General features: G+C 37.5%; 1 long non-coding RNA gene across 1 annotated transcript in view; it reads left to right on the top strand.

Annotated features, from left to right (window-relative positions):
• The first annotated feature begins 3038 nt into the window (after positions 1-3038).
• The window catches only part of LOC118764627, a 23426-nt gene continuing 8964 nt past the window's right edge, over positions 3039-17500 (top strand). Inside the window, exon 1 of the long non-coding RNA XR_005000443.1 lies at positions 3039-3071. This is a non-coding gene — a long non-coding RNA (uncharacterized LOC118764627). The remainder of the gene's footprint in view (positions 3072-17500) is intronic.

Raw genomic sequence — 17500 nt, 5'->3', positions numbered from 1 at the left:
GTGTAATATTATTATATATATATATATATTATACGCCATATATATAATATGTTACGTATATATAAATATAAATGTATATAAATTAGAGAAGAACCACCATGTAGCAATTCAATGATGACATACTTAAATCATACCATATAGAAAAATGTTAAAGATACTATAAAACATTTACCAAGAACTAAATAAAGTATGAAATAATAAATAAATAGTAGTATATAATAATAACAAATAATGGTATATAACATATATATATATATATATATATATATATATATATATATATAAACAAAATGGACAAGAACGCAAACCATTCTGATAGACAATACAAAGAATACAACGACGGGTCATTTGGAGTTTTCTTTCCTCAGTCGAGTTCCAGATTATATTGTTATACCTGAGATTGCTCTATAATATATATATATAATATATATATATATATATATATATATATATACATACACACACACACACACACACAACACACATATTTACATACATATACTGAGAAACAGAAATTTGATTATGAACAAACGGAAGAAAATATTTACATATTTATCAAAATATGCTACTATTTTTAGTAGGTTTTAAGTTGATTTCATCATGTTGTAAGAGATGGGAAAATAAATTAAAATATACTCTTACTCTTTTATCTGTTTCTGTCATTTGACTGCGGCCATGCTGCATCACTGCCTTTAGTCGAGCAAATCGACCCCAGGACTTGTTCTTTGTAAGCCTAGTACTTATTCTATCGGTCTCTTTTGCTGAACTGCTAAGTTACGGGGACGTAAACACACCAGCATCAGTTGTCAAGCAATGTTGGCGGGGGACAAATACAGACACACACACATACACACGCTCACTCACACACACACACAACACACACACACACATACACATGCTCACTCACACACATACACACACACACACATAATATATATACCTATATACGTCGGGCTTCTTTCAGTTTCCTATTTCGTTACTACCCACAAGGGGCTAAACATAGAGCGGACAAACAAGGACAGACAAACAGATTAAGTCGATTACATTGACTCCAGTGCATAACTGGTACTTATTTAATTGACCCCGAAAGGATGAAAGGCAAAGTCGACCTCGGGGGAATTTGAACTCAGAACATAGCGGCAGACGAAATACCGGTAAGCATTTCGCCCGGCGCGCTAACTTTTCTACCAGCTCGCTGCCTTTTCAGTTTCCATCTACCAAATCCACTCACAAGGCTTTGATTGGCCCAAGGCTATAGTAGAAGACACTTGCTCAAGGTGTCATGCAGTGGGACTGAACCTGGAGCCATATGGTTGGTAAACAAGCTACTTACTACACAACCACTCCTGCACTTATAACTTACCACACAACCACTCCTGCACCTATAACTTACCACACAGCCACTCCTGTGCCTATATATTGAATTTATCTTTCGTGATATCAATTCTGAAATTCACATGTTTTTCTAAGAAGATATATATATAAAGCATTATAGCTGTTACAGTATTTAAAAAGCATTTTCTTAAATGAAAAATTATTAATTATGTAGATAAAAAAATCTTTAAAATATACAATTAACAAATGGATTATGTTATAATATATATATATATATATATATAATATATATATATATATATATTCATAATTAATCAATATAGGGTGGCAAAAAAAATTTTGTAGAATTTTTTTGCCACCAGCGGCCTAGTGGGAAAAAATTAAATAGTCATAGACCATTTTAAGTTCAACATCAACAATCAGGAACGGCCATAATAGGCCATTCACCCACTAGAAATAACAGCCAAAGCTTCACCGCAAATAAAAATCATTCCGTAAACAGGAGAAAATTTAAAAAACATTTACCCTGTAATTTCTTATACAATGCACCGTTTCATCTGCTGTTTTATGGTAAACTAACCTGATTAAATTAAATCAATCAAGCCAATCTTCCATAGGCCCTCAGATTCTTCAGTAAGAAATAGCCCAAGTCGGAACAGATATTTTCACGAGGCATTTCCGACCCTACCAAGGTAATATCTGACCTAAAATTTTATACCATAGAATATATTTTCTGTAGTGTCCTCTTCCATGTTGTAAAAGAAAGCTTTTCATCTCATGCGCTTAATCAGGTCTGTAATTTTCTCTAAAAAGTTTCTTAAAGTATAGTTTCCTTGATGGTATAGGTATGTTTTTCATAGAATAATCGATATAGTAGGCATCCATACTGAATTCTTCCACGGGTCATTTTCATAGCATTTTTCCGATGGCTGGATAACTGAAGAGATGGCGGCGTGGATTTCCACCTCAGCATCCGAAACTCGGAGTTTTGTCATGGCTACCGAATAATTGTCACATATTACATTTACAGATATATATATAAATATGTATATATTTTAATAAAATCTGTATTTTTATGAACTACTGATAGTTTCATGCGATGAAAACACAGACAGCATTTTATAACACATCTAGTGCCTTCATGCAATCCTCAGACAATAAAAAATGTATATACTGTGTTTATTAAATAATATTTATCTCTCACATTTTTTATTGATTTTACCATCATGGAACAGCACACTATACATTACTCCTCAAGAAATTAACATTCGTTAATTTCTTCAGCATGGGGTCATAACCCCAAAATATTGAATGCAAGGTAAGTCTGCAATAAATTGATATATTTGTTTTCTTGTGATTTGCCTTGCTTTTACTTCGCATTGTTTTGACCTTACCCACGATCCTTTAAACAATGTTCTACACAATGCTTCATAGTAACTATTCCATCCATCTATCCATCCATCCATCCATCTATCCATCCATCCATCCATCCATCCATCCATCCATCCATATATACATACATACGTACATACATACATACATACATACATACATACATACATACAAACAAACAAATAGATCGCACAGAGCACAACAATTTTACTATTCAGGTTTTAGCTCTTATTATTTTCACACTGAACTCCTACTATTGCATAGGACCTTTTGAGGTCCTGTGCAGTCTATAGAGGGATATAAAATAATATAAAGAGTACTTTGATAATGAGAGAAAAGAACATGTCCTTGAACTTGGTATTCAGTTCTTTCATCTGTTACACATGTTTCAGTGTTCAGTAATGTATGATATTACACTATAAATGCAGTATGCATTATCAATCTGACAGACAAGACATACAACTCACAAACATGCAGTCACTATATCTAAATACCAAAGACGTACAAGTTTGGTAAGAGTAGGGTGAAAGGAAATGGAAAAAAATGGTGTGGGATCCAGGACCCCACAACCATAAATCAAATGTGGAGTAGTGTTGATAAAAATTAGGGTAAGCTACCAACCTGAATGTGGGGACATAAGTTGAAATTACATGGCCTTAGAACAGTGTTTCTAAACCAGGAGCCATATGATCCCTTGGCATCCATATGATCCCTTGGGGTCCATATAAGATTTGGGGGTGTCCACACAAGACAAGCAGAATAGTAAAGTGACTCCAAAATAGTATTTTATGGGTCCATGAAAAATTCTGCTTTAGATGTATTTATTGCAAGAAGCAGTTAGGTTTCTGTCTCTGATGTTTTACATAGTTCAGCCTACACAAGTGAATGCCTGATAAACAAAACAGGAATTTTGAAAGATGTTTATAAAACTAGTTTTTAAACAATGAATGGCTATGGGCAACCACTAGAATGAAATAGTAATCTAAAGGGTCCATACATAAAAAGAAAGGCTGAGAAGCACTGTGTTAGGAACAGTAAGATGGTGTGTGAGTAGATTATGCATCTGGATGGCCAGCAAAATATTTTGGTGGGGTTATAAAGCAATGCATTGCTATATCTATAGGGGTAAGTTGCTAATAAATTTAAAATTTATGAACTCATCATATTTACCTTAACTATGGAAATAGACCTAAGTATACTACTATCTATCTCACCCTTACTACTCGCCCTCCCCTCTCTTTCTCTGTGTTGACTGAAGGAAATAAACATTCCTTTGTGCTGATAAAAACTAAACAAACTAGTTGAATTTTTCTTCCATTTACTCAGCAAAAATAGTTTGTTTGGTATAGTCACAGATTGTATTTTCATATCTATGTTAAATGTATTTCATAAAACGTATGCATATAAATAATTTTACAAGTCATTCACCTCCATGCTGTCATATTATTTTAGCCAGTTAATATGTATATTCTAATTTTCATTCTGTTCCCTTCAACAAGGTACACGACACACACACGACACGTATTTTCATACCTCTGTGAAATAGCAGATCTTACTCCAATTACACAGTTGAGTGATTTGCTGTTGTCAGGTCATCCAGCTGTAAAAATAATTGCTTCAACAAATCAACCATTACTCCCATGCTAAATTGTATATAGAAATTATCAAGAAAAACAATAACTGGAAAATAAAAACAAAAAACAATCCTGAGGCGCAACGGTAATTGTTGAATTTGATGGATGCAGGAGTTCTGTTGATTCTTTTCTGCTTCCTTGAAGAATAATTACTCAATCAATTTTAATTAATTTTTCCTAACAGTCTGAGATCAGAATGTGAAAGGAAGAAGCTAAACACTTTCAACAAGTCAAAAGGGGAACTTGTACTTTGTTGGCTGACCTTTTAAAAATATCAACTAAATTTTCTTCAAATCACATGCTAACATATAAAAGAAGAAAAAGAAAATGGAGATTGGGAATTTTATAATTGCTTATTTTTAACAGCAAACATCCCTTACAGCTGTTTCAATTAATACTCATTAAATATCAAGTAAATATCAAATTTATATGAGCTGAGCATAGTATCTTCAGAAGGAAAAAAATATAGCCTTGGATGTTTTATATGTGTTTATGGATTCAGTCTGCTATAATTAATCCATAAACATATATAAAACATCCAAGGGTGTATATTTTTCTCCCCTCTGAAGATATTTTGCTCGGGTCATATAAATTTAATATTTACTTAATATCTACTGAGTATTAATTGAAATGTCTGTATGGGATGATGATTAATTTGTTGTTAATAATAAACGATTATTAACTGCCTAATCTCTATTTTCTTTTTCATATATATGATTAACTTCTGCTCAGTTTCTGTCTACTAAATTCACTCACATGACATTGGTCAGCTCAGAGCTATAATAGAAGACACTGGCTAAAGATGCTGCAATGTGGGACTGAACTCAAAGCCATGTGGTTGCAAAGCAAGTTTCTTAAGGTCACAGCCATGCCAGCACTTGTGTGATATCATTTATATTATAATAAACTGTGTTCATTCAGGTAAATAATGTATATCCAGTAAATATTGAGTTTTCTTTTTTTCCAGTAAATATTGTCATCTCTGTAAGAAATGTTGATAATATTCCTTTTCGTAGGTATTGGAGTTTTGGTAAATAATGGCATCTCTTTAAATGATGTTCTTTTTATAAATATGGTCATCTATTTGTGTAAATTACATTGTCTGCTGTGAAAATGTCATCATCATCATCATCATCATTATCCATTGTCCATGCTGGCATGGGTAGGACGATTTGACCAGGGTTGGTAAGCTGCACCAGACTCCAGTCTGGTTTGGCATGGTTTCTACAGCTGGATGCCCTTCCTAGCATCAACCACTCCAGGAGTGTAATGGGTGCTTTTACGTGCCACCAGCATGGGTGTCAGTTGCATGACACTAGTATCTGCCATGACCACAATTTCACTTGACTTGATGGGTCTTCTTCTCATGCATGGCATATTTCCAAAGTTCTTGGTCATTTGTCAATGCCTTATTAATACCATCATCATCATTATCATCATCATCATTATGATCATTATTATTATTATTATTATTATTATTATTATTATTATTATTATTATCATTATGATCTTTATTATCATTATTATTATTATTATTATTATTATTATTATTATTATTATTATTATTATTATCATGATCATCATGATCATCATTATTATTATTATTATTATTATTATTATTATTATTATTATTATTATTATTATCATTATTATTATTATTATTACTATTTTTAAAAGGCAAAAACATTAGGACAGCAGCAAAATGCTTAGCAGCATTTCATCCATCTCTCGAATGTTTTTTCACGTGCCACCAGCACAAGTGCCAGTAAAGCGACACAGGCAACGATCACGCTTGAATGGTGTTTTTTACATGCCACCAGCATGGAGGCCAGCTTGTTGCTCTGGCAACGATCACACTCATATGGTACTCTTAGCGCTCCACTAGAACGGATGCCAGTCATCGAATTTGACTTTGATTTCAATTGGAAGAACAAATTTAGCTTGTTTTGTTTGTTTGTCTTTTTTTAGCATATTACATGTGAGTTAGGATTCATTATTGTTCATTTGTTTAATTGGTCATTTAATGTCCTGTTTTCCATGTTAGCATGGCTTGGAGAAGAATGAATTCTAAGGCAGGATTTTATGACTGGATACCATGCTGTGATTGAGAAACCTATAAAGCCAAGTGAAATCATAGTCATGGCTGATGCTGGTGTCACATAACTGTCACTCATGCTGGTGGTATGTAAAAAGCGCCCTTCAAACTTTAGGCCTCATGCAGGCCATGGTAAGTGACCAAGACCTTTGGAAGTATGCCATGCCTGAGAAGACCCATTAAGTCAAGTGAAATCATAGTTGTGGCCAATGCTAGTGTCATATAATTGGTACTCATGCCAGTGTGACATAAAAAGCACCCATTACACTCTTGAGGGGGTTGGCATTAGGAAGGGCATCCAGCCACAGGAACCATGCCAAATCAGTTTGGAACCTGGTGCAGCCTTCTAGCTTACCAGTTTCAGTCGAACCATCTAACCCATGCCAGTATTGAAAGTAGACGTTAAATGATGATGATGATGATGATGATGATGATGATAATGATGCTCTTCCTGTTGCCAACCCACACCTATTTTTGAGATACAGGATTTTATGTTCAAAACATTTGGGAAATTGGTCATTATGTTAATAAAGAATGTCAACTTTAACCCCATATTACTCAAACAGTAGCAAGCAAAATAAGAACATGCACTCACAAGGCACTGGTTGACCCAGGATAGAAGTCACTTGCTCAAGGTGCAGTGCAGAAGGATTGAGCCAAAAAACCATATGGCTACAAAATAAACTGAATTTCTAAAAGCCACATAGCCATCCATATACCTATATCATCTTTATGAGCAGGGTTGGATTCAACTTAGCTACTGTATTGCAAATATTCAATGGCAATTTATTAATTTCAATTATGTACTAATTCATATGCAAATAGCTTATTGAAATCTTTAGTATGAAATTGGCTGCTAAAAAATTGCTCAAAAAAAAAAATCAATAAATTTTTTCTTTAGTTAATCAACAATGTATTCAATATTAAAGAATATTTTTAAAAAAGGAAGAAAAACAAGAAAAAAATTAGAACTGGTCAAATTTATGGCCCACCCTACAATATTATGTAGAATAATTCATTTTTATTCTGTGTCATATCTAAATCATCCAGTGGTAGAGGAATTCATTGCATGGGAACCAATTAGAGGGTACTGTGTCTTTGTGTTTGTGTTTGTCCCCAATCACCACTTGACAACCAATGTTGGTGTGTTTACGACCCTGTAACTTAGCAGGCTGGCAAAAGAAACTGACAGTATAAGTACTAAAAAATAAGTTCCCTAAGTTGACTTGTTCAACTAAAACACTTCAAGGCAGTGCTCCTGTATAGCCACAGTCAAATAACTAAAAGAAGTAAAAGGAAAAAGGACAACAGTCACAAACACAGACACACACACATGCACACACACACTGACATACACACATACATATATATATGACGAGGGCTGTCTATTTGTTAGACAAGCATGACCTTCACTAACAGTTAAACTTATAACTGATTCAATGCTTCTCAGCCTTATAGGCTAAGATCAATATATCAAACTTATAACTGATTCTTCCTATAAATCTTAGACTGACAGTGACTCACAAATTAAACACAAGATATTAAGTGTCAACAATCCCTGTACAAGGATACCAAGCCAAGTGCAGCTTGTACAGCCCTGCAACGACTCTCACTAGCAATACCTAGAAGCTCAGAGACAAGCAAAGTGCAAAATTTTTAGCTCAGTAGAGCAGCAGGTTGTATATATATGAGTTAGACTTCTCCTAAAGGGATGCCTTGACAAAGACCAGGGGTCCTGCAGTCCCAGTTGGCTTACTGTGCCCCACTAACATAGCTAGTGTGTGCCACCCAGGGCAACACTTCAGTTTTCCACTCCCACCCCTCCCCAAAATACATATTGCCTACAGCAGAGACAAAAGTGGTGCTGCCCCCATAAAAGTGCCACCAGGGGGTGGACCGCCTTCTCTAGCTATGCTTGTAGTACACTTTCATACATATACATATGTGTGTGTGTCTGTGCATGTGTGTGTTTGTGTCTCCTTGTCTTGACATTGTGTGGTTGTTGTAAATGAATGCCCTTCATTTCCAATATTCCGTGGAAACATATCTAAACAAGGGGAAATATCATTGTACTTAGAAATCAGGTCAGGGTTGGTGACAGGAAGAGTGCCTGACTTTAGAAAAATCTGCTTAATAACCTCTGTCTGACCTACTGGAAGCATGAATAAGAGGACTTTAAAAATGATGTTAATGGGTAAATTTAACCATAGGCACAGGAGTGGCTGTGTGCTAAGTAACTTGCTTAGTAACTACATGGCACCTTGTCTTCTAGTATAACCTTGGGCTGACCAAAGCCTTGTGAGTGGATTTGGTAGATGGAAACTGAAAGAAGTCCGCTTATCCTGTCTCTCTCATAATAACTGTCTCCTCAAACGTTCAGAATAATTTTTCCATCGTCTTGGCTTAACAGCCCTCATTGTTTGTTTTTACTGTGTTATTCTATTTGTTCTATCTTTTACTGTTTTTACTTTTATCGTTTTTACTTTCTTGTTTTGTTCTCACTGTCCTGTTCTTGTTACCACTTTCACCCTCTGCAAAAAATCCCGAATTTTATTTAATTTGCTTTGCGGGAAGGATTGTTTCAACAAAGTTGCATCTTGTCCTTACCTTCGAAATGCAGAGTAGACGAAACAGGGACAACGGAAGAGGGGGAATATTCCTTGTGTTGTATGTCTTGTACTCTGTTTTTTCACTGTTTGAAAAATAGTTCGTTTCCATGTTTTTGTTTCTCATTGTGTTCAATGTTTTTTTGATGTCATGTACCCATATACGCATGTATATATACATATAGATGTAAGTGTGTACATATATGTATGTATATATGCATATATTTATATATTGTTTATATTATTATATGATCAAACTCCACTCATCATTTTCCAAGTAAGTTTTATCTATCTATCTATCTATCTATCTATTTCTTTCTCTCCTTGTTTCTTTTCTGTGTATCTTTCTGTTGACGAGCGTAGGCTCGAAACGTAAAAGACTTGTTTTATTTCTATTCCTGAGAGCCATACTAATATACTAATACAATTGTTTGTTTGTACTCCACCTGCCTTCGTCTTTTGTTTATTTTCGTAAACCTTCCCGTTTTATATATATATATAATATATATATATATACACACACACACACATATATATATATATATATATATATTATTAATAATATTAATATTCAATTATCCGCACCAACGCACGGTGCAACACCATATGGTTGTACCTCCAACCGTGCTGTCTTCTGCTGTGATTTTTGCTACCAAGGTATCGGTTAAACTTTTGATTAATCTGCAACAAGATTATTCATCTTTCTATTTCACATTATATATATATATATACATATATATATATATATATATATATATATATATATATGATGTATGTGTGTCTGTGTTTGTCCACCCAACATTGCTTGACAACCAATGCTGGTGTGTTTACATCCCCGTAACTTATTGTTTCGGCATAAAAGACCAATTGAATAAGTACTAGGCTTACAAAGAATAAGCACTATTAAAGAACACTTCAAGATATTTTGTCCTACACTCTGACAACTCTGCAAATATTTATTTTACTTATTGTTGGTATTTATATTGCTGTCAATATTTTGAATAAGTTAGGCAGCAAGCTGGCAGAATCGTTTCTGAGCTGGGTAAAATATTTAGCAGCATTTCTTCTGACTAATTTCTGAATTCAAATGTTGCCAGGGTCAACTTTGCCTTTCATCCTTTCAGGGTCAATAGAATAAAGTCTCAGTTGAACACTGAGGCCAATGTAATCGATTTAGCCTTTGCCCTGAACTTGCTGGCCTTGTTCCAATATTTGAAACCAAAAACCTGTTGAGTCAGTACTCCCTGACTGGCTCCTGTGCCAGTTACACGTAAAAAACACTATCTGAACATGGCTGATGCCAGTACTTCTTGACTGGCTCCCATGCTGGTGGCACATATAAAGCACTATCCGAACAGGATCGATGCCAGGGCCACCTGACTGGCTCCCATGCCTGTGGCATGTAAAAGGCACCATCCGAATGTGGTCAATGCCAGTACCCACTAAATAGTTTCCGTGCCGATGGCACATAAAAAGTACCATCTGAACATGGTTGATGCCAAGTTCGCCTGACTGGCTCCTGTGCCGGTGACATATAAAAAGCACCCACTACACTCTCGGAATGGTTGTTGTCAGGAAGGGCATCCAGCTGTAGAATCATTGCCAGATCAGATTGGAGCCTGGTGCAGCCACTGGCTCTCCAGACCTCATTCAAGCCGTCCAACCCTGCCAGCATGGAAAACGGATGTTAAACAATGATGATGGTGATGATGATGATGAATAGAACATCCTACAACATACATTACAGCATTTATTTATGACGGTTTTGCATTATGAATTCAAATCCTGCCATGGTTGACTTTACATTTCTTCCTTGTATTGGTAAAATAAAGGTCACTTAAATACTCAGATCTATATAATCACATTTACTCTTCGCTCAAATTTTAAGGCCATGCCTTTGTTAGAGATATTGTTTTTAATTTTTGCTGTTGTTGTAACTGGATGTGTCCCATATGTTTTAAAATCATAGGGTGTGATGGGATGTGACAAGTATGAATATATCCTATATGCTTTAAGATTATAGGGCATGATATAAGGGAGATTTGGGTGATTTGTCTAGCAGGTCATGAGATAATGTAGAGCAGTGTTTCTCAACTGGGGTCCATATTGCCCCTGAAGGTCTATATGAAATTTCTGGGGCTCTATGCAACAAAATAGTAAATTGGGGATCCACAATAGTATTTTAAGGGCCCCTGAAAAAATTTTGCATTAGATGTATGTATTGGTATGTATTGCAAGAAACAGCTAGGTTTTTTTCTCTAACATTTTACGTTTTTCTCTAACATTTTACAATCTACACAAGTTGATGTGTGAAAAACAAGATGGGAATTTTTAAAGAAGTTTCTATAAAACTACTAGATAAACATCAAATGGCTATGGGGGTCCACCAGAATAATATAGTAATCAAAAGGGTCCTTAGGTAAAAAATAGTTGAGAACCCCTGATGTAGAGGCTCCTCTGTTGTTTTATTTCTAATGTTCTATTTCTTCCTATTACATTCTCAACAACTGATTACTATAAACAGTAGTAACACTTTCAAACAGATAATTGCCGAGCTTAATCCTTCCTGTGGTTCTTGAGAAACTACCGCAGTACAATTGAGGTACTCTGCTTCTTAGAATAGGACCATAATACCTCAATTCCTGTTTTCACTTTCCATTTTACCAAGCACTCTAGTCTTAATATTTGGCGACTGTTATGTATTAGGTATAATCATTTACCATTCCATAAATGTCTTCCTTGTTCATGAAGGAGAGACACACCTTCTTCTCCTTTCCTTTTAATTTATGAGTAAGACCTTAATTTTTTATATATATTTATATATATATTGGGATGGATGCTGAAATATTTAAACTTCATGCTTAGGTTATTACCACTCCTGACCTCCATACATAATGCAAACATGATGCAATTGGATGATTATCATGTAATTTTGTATGTTTTTTTTGGTGGAGTTGGGTGGGTGTTGTCTCTTGAGACTCAGAGGAATGTCACCATACGGAATATTTTCATCATCTGGCAAACATGAAAAGTGAATCATAAGGATGATGACCCAGGGGCTGTATTCCAACCAATTACTCTTGATCTTTGTCACAAAAGTAAAGAAATGTTAGTAGCGTCAGAATGAACTCTGTGTGTGTGTATGTCATATGTATATATATATATATATTTATAAATGAGGGTGAAAAATTGATATTAATTTAATAATACCATTAATTTAACACCGAGTGGCTTAGCACAAAAAACTACGGAGAAAATACAAATTTATACATAAATTATTAGAGAGTTAATTATATATATATATATATATATATATATATATATATATATTATATATATATATATATATATATATACATACACACATATACAACACATATATATATATATAATATAAAATTAAGAGGAATGCAAAACATAGCCACTGGTTTTAATTGATTAATATCAATTTACCCTTATTGTTTAATATATACATATATATATATATACATATATATATATATATATATATATATCATCATCATCATCATCATCGTTTAGCGTCCGTTTTCCATGCTAGCATGGGTTGGACGGGTCAACTGGGGTCTGTGAAGCTGGAAGGCTTCGTCAGGCCCAGTCAGATCTGGCAGTGTTTCTACGGCTGGATGCCCTTCCTAACGCCAACCACTCCGCGAGTGTAGTGGGTGTTTTTTACGTGCCACCTGCACAGGTGCCAGACAGAGCTGGCGAACGGCCATGAACGGATGGTGCTTTTACGTGTCACCGGCACGGGGCCAGGCGATGCTGGCAACGGACACGAACGGATGGTGCTTTTACGTGCCACCGACATGGGGCCAGACAGAGCTGGCAACCGGCAACGAACGGACGGTGCTTTTACGTATCACCGGCACGGGGGCCAGCCGAGGCTGGCAACGGACGCGAACGGATGGTGCTTTTACGTGCCACCGACACGGTTGCCAGACAGAGCTGGCTACGGCCACGAGCGGACGGTGCTTTTACGTGTCACCGGCATGGGGGCCAGCCAAGGCTGGCAACGGACATGGACGGATGGTGCTTTTACGTGCCACCGACACGGGGCCAGACAGAGCTGGCAAACGGCCACGAACGGATGGTGCTTTTACGTGTCACCGGCACGGGGGCCAGCCGAGGCTGGCAATGGACGCGAACAGATGGTGCTTTTACGTGCCACCGACACGGTTGCCAGACAGAGCTGGCAAACGGCCACGAGCGGACGGTGCTTTTACGTGTCACCGGCACGGGGGCCAGCCGAGGCTGGCAATGGACACAGACGGATGGTGCTTTTACGTGCCACCGACACGGGGCCAGACAGAGCTGGCAAACGGCCACGAACGGATGGTGCTTTTACGTGCCAGCGACACGGGGCCAGACAGAGCTGGCCAATGGCCACGAACGGACGGTGCTTTTACGTGTCACCGGCACGGGGCCAGGCGAGGCTGGCAACGAACACGAACGGATGGTGCTTTTACGTGCCACTGACACGGGGCCAGGCAGAGCTGGCAAACGGCCATGAGCGAATGGTGCTTTTACGTATCACCGGCACAGGTGCCAGACGAGGCTGACAGCGGACACGAACAGATGGGTCACTTAACCCCTGCTTTCTGATATATGATTTGATTTTGATTGTTCTCACTGGTCTTGCCGGGTCTTCTCACGCACAGCATACTTCCATAGGTCTCGGTCTCTGGTCATTTCCTTGGTGAGACCTAGAGTTCGAAGGTCGTGCTTCACCACCTCGACCCAGGTTTTCCTGGGTCTACCTCTTCCACAGGTCCCCTCAACTGCCAGGGTGTGGCACTTTTTCACACACCTATCTTCATCCATTCTCACCACATGACCATACCAGCGCAATCGTCTCTCTTGCACACACACATCTGATTCCTCTTAGGTCCAACTTTTCTCTCAAGGTACTTACACTCTGTCGACTATGAACACTGACATTACACATCCAACGGAGCATACTAGCTTCATTTCTCGCGAGCTTACGCATGTCCTCAGCAGTCACGGCCCATGTTTCACTGCCATGTAGCATGTCTGTTCGTACACATGCATCATACAGTCTGCCTTTTACTCTGAGCGAGAGGCCTTTAGTCACCAACAGAGGTAAGAGCTCCCTAAACTTTGCCCAGGCTATTCTTACTCTAGCCGTTACACTTTCAGCACACCCCCCCCACTACTGACTTGGTCACCAAGATAACGGAAGCTATCAACTACTTCTAGTTTTCCCCCTGGAAAGTGACGGAAGTTGTTTTCTGCAGATTTTCAGAGGTTAATGCTCCCGACATCTGCCACATACAAAAACCATCTTCCTAGTTAGCCTCCTATGACATTGCTGCACCTCTTATGTGTCCATAGCTTACACTTGGTGCATCTTATAGAGTTTCTACCTACACCTTTTCTACAGATCGAGCAGGGCCATCTACCTGAAGGCGTTTGTGATTTGTCTACCTCCTACTATTACGACTTTGGTTTTAGCTAGGTTGACTCTAAGGCCCTTCGATTCTAAACCATGCTTCCACACCTGAAACTTCTTCTCCAGTTCTGATAATGACTCAGCAATTAGAGCAAGGTCATCAGCATAGAGGAGCTCCCAGGGGCATCCTGTCTTGAATTCCTCCGTTATTGCCTGGAGGACTATGATAAATAGGAGGGGGCTGAGGACTGAGCCTTGGTGGACCCCTACCTCTACCCGGAATTCTTCACTGTACTCATTTCCAACCCTCACCTTACTAGCAGCGTCCCTGTACATGGCTTGCACAGCTCTCACTAACCATTCTTCTATTCCTATATATATATATATATATATATATATATATATATACAGGGTGTAATAGTAGATTGTCACCATTTTGTGCTTGCTGATTTGTTTTTAATTTTGTTGACTACACAGTATGGTAGGGTCAGTTGGGCACTGTCTGTGAGAAAAAAAGGACTATGATGCAATTCACACTCCCAGAAATTTGGAAATTACATGTACTTCTTGACATTCATGCCAGAAGCTCCCATACTAACATTTCAGAGTGTTTGGGTGTCAATCTGAGGACAGTGCAGAGAATTTATAAAGAGTTGGATATGTCTAATAGTGATTATGTAGGTATAACAGCTTGGAAATCTCACTCTGATCATTCTGATCATATATATATAATGGGCTTCTTTCAGTTTCCATCTACCAAATCCATTCACAATACTTTGGTTGGCCCAAGGCTATTGTAGAAGACACTTGCCCAAGTTGCCTAGCAGTGGGACTGAACCTGGAACCATGTGGTTGGTAAGCAAGCTACTTACCACACAGCTACTCTTGCACCTACAACTTACCACACAGCCACTCCCGTGCCTATATATTGAATTTATCTTTCATGATATTAATTCTGAAATTCACATGTTTTTCTAAGAAGATATATATATAAAGTTATAGCTGTCACGCAGTGGGACTGAACCCGGAACCATGCAGTTGGGAGCAATCTTCTTACCACACAGCCACTCCTGCACCTACACACACACACATGTATATGACGAGCTTCTTTTGGTTTTTGTCTATCAAATCCACCCACAAAGCTTTGGTTGGCCAGAGGATATAGTAGAAGACACTTGCCCAAAGTGCCACGCAGTGGGACTGAACCCGAAACCATGTGGTTGGAAAGCCAGCTTCTACCACACCACCCAGCCAAGTCTGCATGTTTTATGTTCAAACTGGTCAGATCTGGCCTCCCACACCTACCCTACAATGTCATTCTAAAAATAAACAATCGCATCATTAAAATCTTAAAGCTACAAGAGACAGCATGATTAATTCAAAACAATGTGAATAAATAAACAATACATTTGACTAAATAGTCTGAATACTAAAGGGTTAAATCAGATACTCTGGTCTGTAACAAAATATAATGGAATGGTATAGTATAACAGGTCATTCCACATTGGACTTATCATTCATAATTCAACAAACATCTTCCTCATTCATAAAGGAGAACCGCACCTTGCCTTCCTCTTTGATTTATTAGTTTAAGTTTATTTTTGAATATAAAGTGGGATGCCTACTCTAACAAACTTCATGGCTAAGTCATTACCACTCCTGCTTTATACATATATATAAATATTTATCTCTCTCTCTCTCTTTATATTTATATATATATATATATATATATATATACACACACATACATTTATTTATAATATGAATTTTTTTATTATTTAGTTCTTTTTACATTTTTCAGTCATTTGATTGTGGCCATGATGGAGCACCGCCTTAAAGAATTTTTTCAGTTGAAGAAGTCATCCCCAGGACTTATTGGTGTCTTTTGCTGAACTCCTAATTAAGGGCATGTAGACATACCAACATTAATTGTCAAGTGATAGAGTGGGGACAAACACACAAATATATGTGTGTGTGTGTGTGTGTGTATGTGGTTGTGTGTGTATGTGTGTGTGAGTGTGTGTGTATATATGTATATATGTATATATATATTATATATATATATATAATATATATATATATATGTATATATATGACAAGCTTCTTTCAATTTCCCTCTACCAAATGCACTTGCAAGGTTCTGGTTGGCCCTAGGCTATAGTAGAAGACACTAACCTAAAGATCCCAGAACCATGTGGTTGAGAAGGAAGCTTCTTACTGCACAGCTACTCCTGTGCCATATCTTCATATATATATACATTACTGGCAGAATTGTTGGCACACCGGGCAAAATGCTTAGCAGTATTTTGTCTGCCGTTACATTCTGAGTTCAAATTCCGCCGAGGTCGACTTTGCCTTTCATCCATTCGGAGCGATAAATTAAATACCAGTTATGCACTGGTGTCGATATAATCGACTTAATCCGTCTGTCTGTCCTTGTTTGTCTCCTCTGTGTTTAGCCCCTTGTGGGTAGTAAAGGAATAGGTATTTTGTCTGCTGTTATGTTCTGAGTTCAAACTCCACTGAGGTTGACTTTGCCTTACATCCTTTCGGGGTCTATTAGATAAGCATCAGTTAGACACTGGGGGTCGATGTAATCAACTGAAAATCTTTGTCCTTGTTTGTGCCTTCTATGTTTAGCTCCCTGTGGGCAATATAGAAATAACTATATATATACACATACATATATATGTGGCTGTGTGTTAAGTAGCTTGCTAACCAGCCACATGGTTCCGGGTTCAGTCCCACTGCGTGGCATCTTGGGCAAGTGTCTTCTGCTATAGACCCAGGCCGACCAATGCCTTGTGAGTGGATTTGGTAGACGGAAACTGAAAGAAGCCTGTCGTATATATGTATATATCTATAAGTGTGTGTGTATATGTTTGTGTGTCTGTGTTTGTCCCCCTAGCATTGCTTGACAACCGATGCTGGTGTGTTTACATCCCTGTCACTTAGCGGTTCGGCAAAAGAGACCGATAGAATAAGTCCCGGGGTCGATTTGCTCGAC

Source organism: Octopus sinensis, linkage group LG1, assembly GCF_006345805.1.
Source record: "Octopus sinensis linkage group LG1, ASM634580v1, whole genome shotgun sequence".
NCBI lineage: Eukaryota > Metazoa > Mollusca > Cephalopoda > Octopoda > Octopodidae > Octopus > Octopus sinensis.
Note: the sequence above shows the minus strand (reverse complement) of the source record. Positions and strands in the feature narration are given on the sequence as shown.